At 42.4% G+C, this 8,806-nt stretch overlaps 1 protein-coding gene across 1 annotated transcript in view; it reads left to right on the top strand.

Annotated features, from left to right (window-relative positions):
- Positions 1 to 2,065: 2,065 nt before the first annotated feature.
- The window catches only part of ITGB6 (integrin subunit beta 6), a 128,168-nt gene continuing 121,427 nt past the window's right edge, over positions 2,066 to 8,806 (top strand). The window contains exon 1 of the mRNA XM_047772714.1: positions 2,066 to 2,338. The gene's annotated coding sequence lies outside the window, so the exon portion shown is untranslated. The remainder of the gene's footprint in view (positions 2,339 to 8,806) is intronic.

The following is an 8,806-nucleotide window of genomic DNA, read 5'->3' as shown; positions in this document are numbered from 1 at the left end:
CCAGCATTGCTCCCCACACACAGCCAGGCCATGTCACTTGATCCTGAAGAATGCCAGCAGTGAGCAGTGGGTGGTGACTGCTCATGGCAGGGGAGCCAATGTATACGTTTCCATCAACAGGAAAATGGGTGTGAGTCCAACACCAGGCGGGGGTGGGATGGGTTGAGCTTGAAGTGTGATGAGCAGAAAAAGCTCGTCAGCATATCGTAGTGAGTTATGTATATAGAGGGAAAGACAATAAATAAAACCTCATTAATTCATAGAACTAAAATAAAGCATCCCAAATAAGCAACTACATGAATATTTTGTTCTCTAAGCATTGGAAGTAGTACTGCCTTCAGATGAAAGCCACCTTCAATGGTTGCTTTTTGTAATAACATTGTACACAATTATATTGTCTTTCCTGCATGTCCTACAGGCCTCTCCATGGCTCACTTGAGAACAGAGCACCAGGCTCATCACCCAGTGGGGTTGTCCCCTGGAGAAGTAGAAGATAGCCTGTGTTGGGGCAACCCAGAGAAGAGGAGGATTTTGCAGAGAAGGGATAATACCTCTAGGGCAGAAATTAACTGGACCCTTGAATTTCAAATAGAAGTGTTTCTTCGCATCTGAGTTCACCTAAAAAGCAAAAGAACAAATGTGTACCTCAATTACAGGGAATGAAAAGCCCCCCGAAGGCTCATGGAATCACTGAAGGTTTAGCAATGAATGATATTAATATCCACCATGCACAAGATACACATTCTTTACAGATGAAGAGACAGTTCAGAGAGGTTAGGAATTTTTCTGAGATCACACAGCCAGTAAATGGTAGAGTCAGGATTCAGACTCCTATCTCTCTGCTGCTCTGGCTTCTACACTATTCAAGTAGCACAGGGCTTGCTGTCTGCCAAACACCACCAGTACTGTTCATTGGATGTTTAAGAAGCAGTGTAGTGTGATGGAAAGTGCTTTGGAGTCAGACTGGAGTTTTCATCCTAACTCTGTCACTTACTGCTGTGCGACCTTGGAAAGTCAGGCTCATCTATAAAGCAAGATCATGAACCCACTCCCACTGTGATGGTAGGAATTAAATGAGATAATGCACTTCAAGCACTGAGCAGGGGACCTGGCGCAGTACCTGGCGTTACTATCTACCACTTCTCTAGAAGGCAGACCCAAAGCCCTGAACATTCAGCTCAGCCACAGAGGAAGAAAGTGGTCCAAACACTCCATCTTTCTTTGCAAAAACTGTGTGGATGTCTTTGACCTCATTTGTTCCCAACCACAATACATCAAATCCAATCTAGACAATTTAGTGCTTGGAGTCATTTGGATACTAATCTCATCAGTTTTATTTCCATTTTCTAGTTGACCCAAACAAACTATTTTAAGAGGCTAACAACTTTAAGCCAAGGCTGCCAGTAAAAATAGACTTATTTTGAAAATAGCAGGAGCTTTCTAAAGGAATGTAAATATAAACCCACACAATACAGGGAGGGAGTGGATTTTTTTTTTTTAATTTTTTTAATTGAAGTATGGTTGATTTACAATGTGGTGGTTTCTGGTGTACAGCAAAGTGATTCAGTTATACAGACATTATTTTCATATTCTTTTCTATTATGGTTTATTAGAGGATTTTGAATATATTTCCCTGTGCTGTACAGTAGGACCTTGTTTATCTATTCTATATGGAAGAGTTTGCCTCTGCTAATCCCAAACTCCCATTCCTTCCCTCCCCCACCCTCCCTCCCTCTTGGCAACCACAAGTCTGTTCTCTGTATCTGTGAGTCAATAGAGGGAAAATTTGATAGGAGTTTGGTCATTGGCTTTGGTGACAGCTCAACTCTAAATTCGCCCCAGTTCTATTTTGGGATATTAAAATCTATATGTGTTTAATATCCCAGCCACCCTGCCATCCATTAGGTTTGAATGTCCTTTATGGAATGAATTTGATCCTCCCGCCTTACTTTTGGTCTCCCTCCAGAGAAGCTAACTTGCTGGCATAGTTCTGCCATTTGTCAGCCAGAAGGCTGGTTACACATTTGCTCGTCAATCTAAACCTAACCTATCCTCATACGAACACTTGGGGTTTCGTGTAAATCACCCAGCCGTTCTGTCATTCATCAGCAATATCTCTCCACAGTGTTCTCCACCCATGTGGCTTCATGAACTATTTCTCTATGTTTGTGGAAGAAATATTCAAATGAATGTGCTTTTTCAGGAGTGGTGACACCAGAATGTTTTAAATCTGTTCATTACCACAACAAGGATAAACGCTATTTCTGCCAAAGACTTTTGATAACGGGTGCAGTAACGCATCTCAGCACTTTCTGAAATTAAAAGTCTGCCCTGAGAGGTAAGTAGGATAATGCATGACTAACAAAAGCAAACCCAAATTTCGGAGCTAAGTTTTCCTCGTCAGTATAATTGATCGTTTCCAGCAGATGCCGCCTTAGAAAGTTTATCATGTTATTTCTACTCTCTTGATATTAACATCCAGGTGAGACTGACCCCATTGTTTGTAAAAGGGCAGATCCTTATTAACTTAGCATGCTTTCTTGTGCTGTTTCTTATATTGAAATTCACACACACTTTTAACCATTGTACTTCAAAACTCCGCTAGCGTTTAAGGACAAGAGTTCATAGAATTATGATTTTGTCACTCATTAAAATACTTTAACATTCAGTTGTTTGGTTTCTTAAGAAGCTTCTTAAGATATTTGTTCCGGATTAGAGTGAGTAATTGTTACAACTTAAAATTAGGTGCTTTGAGTCTAGCCCTCTCTGGCTCTTTTGGCATTTGCAAGAGGCACAGAACCGAGGAACTGGATATTTAAACAAGAAAAATAAATGTCAGTTCTCAGTGACACTTCCATTCCAATGGACCAGTTAACCTCAGTGTTTCTGATTGTGAAATGATGTTTAACTGTAGAGCTAATTCATGAGAACTATGGAGACAGCTAAGAGGGGAAATTTCTAATCTAGGATATCTACAAAGAGCACGCTGGATTCTTACATGTATCTGAAAATGCCTGGTGTCGTCACTGTTCACTTATGTAGCATTACTATTCACTTGAGAGCGTGGAGGTATCAGTGCCATGCACACACACACAAATCAAATATCTGTGAAAGGTTATTCATCCAAATAATGTGTCTTCTAATGTGTCACAGAGAGAGCTATATCACTATATCATATTGGCTTTCAAGATGCCTAAAACGGACAAGAATATAGATTCTGGTCAGAAAATCATGGTGGTTCTTTCCTGTTTTGGATTCTGAACGGGCTCAGCAGATCACAGTTTTTGAGTACTGGGTTTCAAACATAAAGTCACTTGGTGACAGTATAAAGATGAGCATCTACCTAAGTAAAATTCTGTGTCTCAGTGAAATGGAGAAATGTCTTCCTCCCCAGCCGTGTCTCTTACTCCCGTTCAGTCTCCTGGTAGCCTTTTCCTCCATCTGACTCACTCCCTCTAGTGTTTCCTGAATGAAGTACAGAAACTAAAGCTCAATTTACGAACAAACAAAAAAATAGGATTGCAGTCCTCTATTTTTCCCAGTTACCATACACTGAAGCAAACTTACCAGCAGATGTTTTGACATGAACATTAAGTGATTGCAGGAATTTTTTATCTAAGAGTCTCAAAGTTAGATTCTTGTATTCCAACATCAGTTCCCCAAAGGGGACATTGACTCCTACTCTGTTAGGTTTAGATTCCTTCCCTGCCTTTGAATCCTTACATTCTAACTTACTTTTATTGTGATATGTGGGACAGTGAGGGGAGGGGGGATTCAGTATAAACCAAAGCATGCAAGCAGGCATTTCTTTGACCTATTTTCCAGGGGTAGAACTTACACTTTGTATTCTCCTAAATTACCCAAGGTATTTTGATTTGAGAAAGGTGATTTTTTTCAAATGGCTTTGCGGGCTTATTTTCCACCACAGAAGCCCTTTGCCAAACCAGGAAGAGTAGCTACTAGGGAAATGTATGGCTTATAAGCACTTTTTCTTTACAGAGAAGAAAATACGCTTCCAAAGCTGTCAGCTGCTGTTGCTCCTACTTTGGAAACCAGCCGCAGCTGATGGTGAGAGCTAACTATAGGCCAAGGTCATCTGGGGACCCACCCTTCTCACAGGGTTGGTGCCCACACCTGGCCAGAATACATGGGCCAGTCAGTTCAGCCAGCCCAGCCCGCTGAGCTATATTTAGTTGGCCTTCCCTCGAGAAGGCCCTTGACTGTCCTTCATGCCACTGGCATCCAGTTTTATACTTAACTATTCCAAGCACTAATCTGATATCGTCTCTCTTTCACAACATCCTACCTCTTTTGGGACTCCCAGAGCTGACTGACAGATATGTCAAATGCTAATTTTTTTGGGGGGAGGGGGCTTCACCCATGGCATATGAAAGTTCCCAGGCTAGGTATCTAATAGGAGCTGCAGCTGCCAGCCTCCTCCACAGCCACATGGGATCCAAGCTGCGTCTGCAAAATACACCATAGCTTACCGCAATACCGGATTTTTAACTCACTGAAGAGGGCTGGGGATTGAACCCGCATCCTCATGGATACTAGTCAGGTTCACTACCACTGAGCCACAACATGAACTCCCAAATTGTAATATTAGCACTCATCTTTTGCTTAATGCCACAAAGCTCACCCAGATGGCTCAAATATATCAAATTACTTTACCCAAGTGCCTGAGCAGGAAACCGCGGGCTTCCTTAGCCTCCTTCATCTCTATAGTCATCCACCACATCTGTCCTGTCACTGCCAGGCTGGATCCATGCCCACTCCTAAGGATCTCTTGTTGATCCTCTCCTGTTCCGTGTTTATGGTCACGACGTTTTACCCATGGTTGCCTAGACTTCTGAAATGGCTTCCCAGGCAATCTCCCTGCCTCCAGTTCACCAACATTCCACCATCAGTTATCTTTTAAAATCACAAATCAGAGTGCATCACTCTTCGGTTTAAAATCCTTCCATGGTTCCTCCTCACCTTCGAGATAAAGTTCATACTCCCTAGACCAGTATTTGATTCATCAAGATCCAGAAACTCCTGCCTACTTTTCCAGCTCATCCTTTATCATTTCCTTCCTGCCATCTTCCCAACTTTCCCTTCATCACATAAATATACCCTGTGCTTCGACCAAACTAAGCATTTACTCTTCCCTAAACCCACCAGGCTCCTTCATGTCTCCAGATCTGCCAAGTGAAGTTATCTACCTAGTGATTTTCTGTTTTTCTCCCATGAAGATTCAGTTTGATCATCACCTTTTTGTTTTGTTTTGTTCTTTGTTTTTTCTTTTTTTTTCTTTTTTTCTGAGCATTTCCTTTTTGATGGAGCTTTCCCTGACACTCTTCCAAAGCTCTTTCCACAGCTTACACACCCACATGCACATGCACACACACAAACACACATATTTTGGACTCTAACGACTGTAGGGCTTTTAACGTAGGATCCTTATATTACTGATTGATCCCAACATTTAGCTATATCTCAATTGAAGCTGTAAATACCTTTTGTGGTATTAATAAAAATATAAATCTCATAAACAAATCATCTAGTTGCCTTTAAGAAAGTGTATCTGAATCTAAGTCCTGTCTTAACCTATGCCCTTCAGGAAACAGAACTTGACTTACCAGGTTTGAAGTTGGTCTGTAGTCTTAAGGACCCATATCTGCATTACAGAAAAAGAAAAAAAAAAAAAAAAAAGGATGCTTCTGCCAAGAGATGACCTAGAAAGGTCTTGAGGGCCAGGGACTTAAGTCAGAGAAAAAGAGTCAGGAGCAAGGAAATGTGGGGCTGGGCTGGTCACCTCATGCAGACAGTCCAATCCTGGAAGACTCAGAAACCTAAGAGGCTGTCAAAATTGAGACAGACACCACATGTATCTCTTACCCACGGTGTGCCTCTAGGCTGTCTCTTCTCTACTTACATCTCTACACCCTGCTCATCTATGCAAATTCCCAGCTTAGGATCTTACATTTAACCTGGTAACCTTGGGCGTTCCTGTTGTGGTACAGCAGAAGTGAATCAGACTGGTATCCATAAAGATGCAGGTTCGATCTCTGGCATCCCATCCCCTCAGTGGGTCAGGGATCTGGTGTTTCGTGAGCTATGGTGTAGGCTGCAGATGAGGCTCAGATCCCACATTGCTATAGCTGTGGTATAGGCCTGCAGTTGTAGCTCTGATTTGACCCTTAGCCTGGGAACTTCCACATGCCGCAGGTGTGGCCCTAAAAAGACTAAATAAATAACTTGGTAACCTTGACTTCAAGATCAGTTACCAGCATAGTTTCTACCTTTGCCTTTCTAGGTTAGTCATTTCCCCCCATGCAGTTTTCCTCAAGACAAATACTTCAGGAGGCTGCTGAGGTTTAATTAATCATGCCTATCTTAAGTGGCATTTGGCAGCCACAGTTCTCAGCATCTCCTTGTTACACCAAGTATCAACTCTACTTAAGTTCTGCTCAAAGCTCAGGTAAATGCTGATCCCTCACCAGCTGTGAAAGATCAACTCCCAGAAAAAGATTTCAACCATAATTCTTCTCAAATCTAACTAGCCTCCAAACTCAAACTTCTCTATCTCTTCATCTATACGACCCCCCCATTTTTCCATTATCTCATTAAAAAAAAATTACTGAGGAGTTCCTGTTGTGGCTCAGTGGGTTAAGAAACTAACTAGTATCCATGAGGATGTGGGTGCCATCTCTGGCCTTGTTCAGTGGGTTAAGGTTCTGGTGTGTTGCCGCAAGCTGCCGCATAAGTCACAGACTTGGCTTAGATCTGGCATTGCTGTGGCTGTGGTATAGGCCGGCAGCTGCAGCTCTGAATCGATCTCTAGCCTGGCAACTTCCGTATGCTGCAGGTGGGGCCCTGAAAAGCCCAAATTATATATATATATATACATATATATATATATGTATATATATATACATATAACTGAGCATGTATTTGCCAGGCGAGGGATGGAGGCAGTGAACAAGACAAACACAGTCCTCCCCTGCAGCCCCCTCCCCAAATCTTGCAGTGCAGCCATCTCTCCATTGTTCCTTGAATCTGACCTTTATAAAGGACTCTGTCTTTTTGTATCAAATATGCTCCCACTTGCCATCCCTCTGGGCATGTTTGAATCTTTATAATTCTTCAGACTCCATTCAAATCTTCCTACTGATGTCTAGTGCTGTCTCTCTCATAGCAAAGTGGATTATGAACTGGTTAAAGTCCCATATCTAAGGATGCCGTGTAGAGAGCCAGTGCTGATCTTAAGGAGGCTTCTAGAAGTACTTCCAAGGGCTCTGTCATACCTATAATTTATATCAATTGAAGGTTTTGATACAGGCAGAAAGTACATGCTTACTCCTGTGTGAACAGCATGAAGCTAGATAGGTAAGAATGAGGTCCAAACACAGAATCAGGATGTATTAGCTTGAGTTATGTGACAAATAACAAAACAGAGGGGCTTAAAACAACAAATATTTATTATCTCACAGTTTCTTTAGTGCAAAGTGCTCAGATTATCCCTGTGAGCAGACACAGAGGGAAACTCTCAGCCTTCACCAGGGAGCCTCCCTTCCATGTGGGGGAAATGGAAGGACAAGGCAAACCTAGGGAAACCCAATGGAAAGAAATGGCAACATAGTCCATGACATGTATGGGGAAGGATCGTGTTTTAGAAGAACAGGAAGATATATTCTGGGTACCCATTTTCACTCAGCAATAATGCAACAGGGCCCTTAGTAAGCAGCTGTTCCCTTGTGATAAACTACAAGCTCTAACTCAACACAGTCCTCACACTGCTTTTTAGCATTTCCAGTTGTCTCAACACCAAAATGGCTGGTGACTACCATTTGAATTGGCATTTACCCCATTGTCATCTTATAGAAGGGTTGAGGGAGATTCCTCTGTCTCTATCAAAAAATGTGAAAACTGAGAATTTCTGTCATGACTCAGCGGTTAACAAACCCGACTAGTATTCATGAGGACTAGGATTCAATCCCTGGCCTTGCTCAGTGGGTTGGAGATCTGGTGTTGCCATGAGCCATGGTGTAGGTCGCAGATACAGCTCAGATCCATGTTGCCATGCCTGTGGTGTAGACTGGCAGCTGTAGCTCCGATTCTCCCCCTAGCCTCTGCTCCTCCATATGCCAAGGGTATGGCCCTAAAAAGACAAAAAAAAAAAAAAAAAAAAAGGGAAAACTGAAGGCAGACCCAAGGGCTTTGACTTTGTGGGGGAAAGAATATCCTTGTGTATTAAATATACAAGGGAAAATTATGTGTACAAAAAGATGTATTTTAGGAGTTCCCCTCATGGCTCAGCAGTTAACGAATCTGACTAGCATCCATGAGGACGTAGGTTTGATCCCTGGCCTTGCTCAGTGGGTTAAGGATCTGGTGTTGCCGTGAGCTGTGATGTAGGTTGCAGACACAGCTTGGATCCTGCGTTGCTGTGGCTGTGGTGTAGGCCGGCAGCTACAGCTCTGATTCCATCCCTGGCCTGGGAATTTCCATATGCCATGAGTACAGCCCTAAAAAGACACACACACACACACACCACATACAAAGATGCTATTATTAAACTGCTTCATTCACCCATTCTTTCATGTGGCACCCCCAGTTCTGTTCTCATTTGAGTTTTCCACTCTTCCAATTTTCCACTCTTTTTTAAGTAACTTGAAAGGTTTTACTTCTTGCTGTACCTTGCCCTTTCTACGAAATGGGGGGATGGGTGGTGAGTGCTGCCAACAAATATTTGATTGACTAATTGATAGGTTGGATCAAGTTGCAGGGAAAGAATAAATATGAGGGAAAAGTACCTGCT

The sequence above is a fragment of the Phacochoerus africanus genome, chromosome 3 (genome assembly GCF_016906955.1).
Source record: "Phacochoerus africanus isolate WHEZ1 chromosome 3, ROS_Pafr_v1, whole genome shotgun sequence".
Taxonomy (NCBI): domain Eukaryota; kingdom Metazoa; phylum Chordata; class Mammalia; order Artiodactyla; family Suidae; genus Phacochoerus; species Phacochoerus africanus.
This window is presented reverse-complemented; position numbering and strand designations above follow the sequence as displayed.